At 36.2% G+C, this 6000-nt stretch overlaps 1 protein-coding gene across 26 annotated transcripts in view; it reads right to left on the reverse strand.

Moving 5' to 3' along the window:
- Nucleotides 1-5252, reverse strand: part of LOC148865502 (nuclear transcription factor Y subunit A-7-like) — a 39876-nt gene extending 34624 nt beyond the window's left edge. For 5 of the 26 annotated variants that reach the window (XM_088975480.1, XM_088975488.1, XM_088975472.1 and 2 more), the window contains exon 1: nucleotides 4816-4952. The gene's annotated coding sequence lies outside the window, so the exon portion shown is untranslated. Of the gene's footprint in view, nucleotides 1-3950; nucleotides 4058-4153; nucleotides 4371-4719 lie in introns of those variants that run through there. The other 21 variants (XM_088975481.1, XM_088975478.1, XM_088975489.1 and 18 more) reach the window with 15 other exon arrangements.
- Nucleotides 5253-6000: the final 748 nt, after the last annotated feature.

Genomic DNA, 6000 nt, shown 5'->3' on the forward strand with positions numbered 1-6000 from the left:
AAACCGACCGAACCAATTATGTTGGTTCTGGTTCAGAGTTCTATCCCATTGGGTCGGTTCTGGTTCTTTATTGTGTGTCCCAATTATTATCGGTTCGAGACTGGTCTTAGCTGTCCCGAACTGACTCAGACCCGAACCGATTAAATATCATAACATTTATGATATGTTAATGGTATTTTACGTAATATCAATTATAGTAGATGTCTAAAATTGTCCATCTAGTAGAAGTACTTTAATGAAATCCCATGCACCCCTAAACCCTTTCGTTTTTCACTCTTTCTATTATTGACTACTAGTTCTAAACCCTAAACTATTCTCATCTCATCTGCTGCCCACTAAGGGAGACACCTACACCAAAATCAAACACCACTCACAAAACTTTGAGACGTTGCAGTTGTAGGCGATAGGCACAAGACCAGATCTGTTTGTTTGGAAGTGTAGTGACGGCATCTATGCAGAGAATACAAGAATAGAAAGAACAGCAGCGGCAAGTAACCATTAATTGCTGATTTTTCTTCTTAAACCGCAGCAGGAAATGACCATCTGATCTGAGCTATGGTTTTTTTCTTCTTGAACGGCAGAAACATGTTGCAGCGGCAGGTAGCACTTTGAGCTGTGTTTTCTTCCTCTATGTGGTATTTTTTGTTTCTTTTGGTACATGAGGATGCTTGACGGCCCAATCATAGAGGGTTATCATTGCCTCTTTGCCTAAGCTCCTATTTACAACTCTGCCAAGTATTTTCTACATTCAATTTGATTCCAGCAGCCATTAGGGCAGATTTCAATTGCAGACTTGCAGCTTTACCTCTTAATCTTTGAGGAAAACCCTCTGAATTGTTCTTATCGGGCCAGACCCAATTAGCCCGATTAATAATGGGTTTGGTTCTGGGTCCCAAACTACTGTTCCGATAGGGTCTGGTTCGGGACCGGGACAACCTAATTTCTTGTTGGTTCGAAACAGTTTCATCCTGTCCTGAACCATTAACAGCCCTAGCCTAGACTGACCCCACTTGGTCCAACATTTAAAACCCTTTTGACTTTTCGGTCTAGGGACTTAGAGTTTTTCAAATTTACAATAGAAGCCTCTGACCTTTCACCTTCGACTACCCCCTTTCTCTACAACTCTCCCAGCATTGAACGAACAGCAGAAGGCTTCACTGCCTACTTTTAGCGCCTCTTTTTTTTTTTTTTGAAGAGTAATGAAGAAAAAACTTTATTAAAATTAAAAGCAGGTAAAACCTGTTCAGGTGTCAAGATGGCACCCTACTACAAACATACATCAAAAGCATCAGACTGGACTGAAAAGATTCACATTACAAACTGATACAGGATGACTCCCAGCATACTCCCCTACTTTCCTAAAGACCCATAGATCCCACAAGATGACCAAACCTCCTGCCAACTCTACCTCATTCAATTCCAATGGCTCTAAAAACCTCTGCACTCCAAGCATGTAACAGTATTCCATAGACATCAATCCAAACAAATCTCATTTTCTCGACATCCTTTACAAGACAGGGCGACCATCTACTGAAAAAAGATTTCTGGATTCCTTTTCTCCCTGTCCCTTCCCTAGCTAGGGCTTCTTCCATATCTTCTTTTTTTTTATTTTTTTTATCAATTCTTCCATATCTTCTCTCCACCAGAAGCTAAAGAGAAATAGTGATGTGATGCCCCCAACTTTCAAACATAGGAGAAACTCAAATTTCTCCACTCAGCACTTGTCCATTTCTCCACATCTCTAATAGCAGGGTCCATGTGAACTAACCTACTTACTAAATATCTATTTCAAACTCCAATCTCTCTTCTACCTTGCCTACTTCCCTAACAGACACACCCTTTGTCAAAGTTGACATTGGTTCTAGCCACGTCACAGCTGCCAAACCCAAAATTCTGTTCAAGCCCACCGATTCTTTGTCTTTGTTCAACATCATTGTTCACTATCACTGTTCACCTTCACATCACCGAGCCCACCAATTCTCTTGTCTTTGTTCAGAAAGCAGCAGCTCTTCATTCAGTTTTTCCACTAACTGGATCATTGAGCAGGGATGTCTAGAGAGTTCTATCACTTTCAAGCCCCTACACCTGAATAAACTCAAATATTAATATAGTCTTTTCGTTGTTCGTTCACTTCTGCATTTTTTAGATTATTTCCCACCTTTATTTGGGTCAAGATGGCATCCTCTTGTAGATACATGGATCATTCTCCCCTAACTTTCTTGCTCCACCAATGTCAAAAGGAAAGATACTAAGGTGTTGTACAAGGGCAACTTCTCTTTGGAACATTTGGGAGGGGAAACAACAATAGTTGATGACAAAAAGAGGACCTGAAGAATATCATCAATCTAATGATCATCCAAGCAATAAACTGAGTGTTAACCACAAACAGTTTAGTGTGGCCTCTATGGACTCTTACCAAGAGAATGGCAACCAACTTCTAATTTTACCATTCACAGATCACAAATGGCCAGTACAACAGGCATGGAACCACGAACACAAGGTCTTCATAAGCTAAATTTTGATAGATATTCCAGGAAAATACAGGACAACTCAGTATATAAGAAGCTACAGAGATGGGAAAGGCAAGGTACCATTGCTAAGGAAGCCAAATCCTTGGCCGAATAGCTTATTTAAATGGGTACTAAGGTGCTAGTTTCTTTACAGAAGCTTAACTAGAGGAGTGAATAAAGTTTATTTATATCAGGGAGACTATGCTCCTGGAAAATTGAATGCTGCAAATTATGTAATTTTTGCTTTATTTTGTCAGTTAGGAGACTGTGGTCCCCTTCTTGCTGATTTATCCTTTGGAGAGGCTTGGGGTTGTATCCAGCTTTTCTCTAATTTATGAAAACTCTCTTGATCTTGTCAATGACTTAGAGAGAGAGAGAGAGAGTTCCACTGTTGCTCAAAAGCAAAGCAATACAAAAGAACTTAAAAGTTCTCAAGACTGCATCATTAAGTTCCATTAACTTTCCCAATATCTCTTGATATCATTAATTCTATTATTTGTATTATTGCTGTTAGGTACTCTCTTTTTTTATTTTTTTTGCCTGCTTAGTAACATATGAATAACAAAAGCTTTTTGCATTATCAAATATAAATGGACAATGAATATAACAAAATATGAGATGCAACATGCACTCAAAATGATAGATAGTCCTGCCATCTCATAGAGTAACCATCAAATGATCCAAATGATCTATCTAAATTTTCTAATGTAGCCACCATCTCCAATGGATAAAGATTGGAACCAATGTTGCTAGAACCCATGGTATACAACTGAAACTGAAGGCTTAGGCTTCTATAGAAGACCCATGATAAAACACAATGTCAGTTCAAGCTTCAAATAGTTGACCACAACTAATTTGGATGAATCTTGGTTAACAAACAAAGCTTGGATCCTGCCTTATAAAATGATTTTGAATTTACTTGCAGAGGAGAATACTTAGTGACCCAGTTCTAGAAAATTCTTTTTTTTCTCTTTTGTTGATAATATTAGTCCAGATAATTCTTGACTTATAACAATGATAGCTTGGATCTTGTATTATAAAATGGCATTTGATAAGAGTCCATGCCTTCATGCATTTCAAAGATTGTATGCGGATGAAAGGGAATTACTCCAGATGAATAATATAGGCTTATCCAATGCATGATGGATCTTAAAGTTCAAAAATTTGCTAACCTATAAAAAAAAAATATGAAAAATAAAATCAAAACATACGCTTCTATACTCCTATTCTTTTAGTGTTAAAAATTTGAGTCCTTGATTTACATTATCTGGTTGACTACTTCAAATCCAGTTAAGTATTAGAATATTGATTGGAGTATCAGATTCTGTCATGTCACCATTCTAGACTGTAGATATAATTGTTTAATTTATTGGTAAAACTTATAAACAGCTAAGTTACAGGAATGGTTAAGAATAGACAAACTTTACATGGAAAATATACCACTATAGACAGTTGATCGAGAAGGATTCAATCTTTTCAAAATCATTGATCATTCTATGCAGTGACCTCAGAAAACTTCAAAACTACTACAGTAACATCACTATCCCCTGCAAGAACATTCAAGAACCATAACAATTAACTCTGATCCTTCAACACTTGCACTCATAAAGAAGATGCTAAGATTGATCATTCTATGCAGTGACCTCAGAAAACTTCAAAACTACTACAGTAACATCACTATCCCCTGCAAGAACATTCAAGAACCATAACAATTAACTCTGATCCTTCAACACTCGCACTCATAAAGAAGATGCTAAGAGCGCCCTTTTTATCTATTCTAAAGTAATGAAACTAAAATATCATTACTTGAAACACTGCCAATGCTGGCAAACAGGAAATGCAAAATCGTGGGTCTGTGTCATTCTCTAGTTGATCCCCCATTCTTGTCATTTCCAATTGGTCAATTCTCAAGAATCAACTTGTCACTCTTTCTCCATGATCCACCAATCAAGACCCATGACGTAACTAACAACCTCAGAACCAAACCAACTAGCCCCTTAGCAGTAACAACCAAAACAACACAGACAAAACGCCAAAACCATCACCCAAATACAACAAACAACCACCTCCTCATCACAAAGAACAGACCGAATTGCTCAAAAACTTTTAAACACTGCGAATTCAATCAATAGTTAGGGGCAACTCCTATAATAGAAACGCATGCAAATCAACAGAGCCGAAATAAAAACGATCGGACGACGAAACCAACCAACATAAACAGTTTAATCAAACAAATAACTGAAACTGAGATCAGCAACAAAAAATGGCATACAGATCGAGCCCCTAGGGTTCCGTTTTCTCTTACCTCAAAAAACAAATTTAACTTAGAGCTTCTCGTCTCCCTCTATTTCTCTGCTGCAACTTCGAAATGGATTTCGTTATCAGTGTACATCACAGCATCCATGCGAGACATTTTCGCTTTTATCTCCTTTTGTATTTAATTATTTATTCATTTATTCAAAATTTCCAAATTTTCTTTAATTTTAAAATTTTAATATTTCGTGGCGCTCGGCTAGTTATGTTCACGCATCTTTCGAGCTTCCGGGCTGCATCTGGACCGTCGACTATGGAGATGATGACAATGGATGGATGGATGGATATAGTGTTCGGATATTTGGGCAGTTATGAAATCTGCCGGGCAGCCTGACAGAACCCCTTCTGCTCCATCCACAGCCACAGAAGGGGGCGATACTCTGCGGGGCCCACGACATGACTGGCTGAGATTGAGGGAGGGTGCTGACCGATTGATGCTACTAGAAAGTCTCTTTTTTTTTTACTGGTAACGTTTCTTGAGTTGTATACTTTTATTCTTTCGTTGGATTTGCTTTTTTTTTCTTTTTTCTTTTTTCTTTTTATTTTGTAACTTTGAAATGTACTTTAATCATGTGGATGAGGAGAAGCCATGCAAAGAGCCACGTGTTAATTAATGAACGGTCATGACATGCAGCGGAAGGATAGGATGATGGGATGGGAAAATGGGTTGAAATTTTTCATGCTCCATAGTTCGGTTGCAAAAGAAAAATTAACCCTATTAACAATTATTAATTAATTATATTTTTATTATTTTGTATTTTATAATTAATTAACATTGATAATTATCTAATTAATTATTATTTAATATTTAATATAAAGTAATTGAATTATCTTTAATTATTTAAGATTTTTATTATTTATTTTTTATTGAATCAAGAGTTAGATTAATAACAAAATCCTTATTTATTTATTCATTATTACTTAGTTAATTAATTATTAACTATTTCTGTTAATTATTACTTATATAATAATACTTTTATTAATTAGTATTTTACTATTATTTAAAATCTATAATTAATTAATATTTTACATTTATTAGTATATAAGCTATTATTAATAAATGTAAAATGGTGCTGACCGATTGATGCTACTAGAAAGTCTAAGAATATCTTTTTTCTTTACTGGGAAAGTTTCTTGAGTTGTATACTTTTATTCTTTCGTTGGGTTTGCTTTTTTT

The sequence above is a fragment of the Nelumbo lutea genome, chromosome 3, assembly GCF_056320005.1.
Source record: "Nelumbo lutea isolate HS-2025 chromosome 3, American lotus-T2T, whole genome shotgun sequence".
NCBI lineage: Eukaryota > Viridiplantae > Streptophyta > Magnoliopsida > Proteales > Nelumbonaceae > Nelumbo > Nelumbo lutea.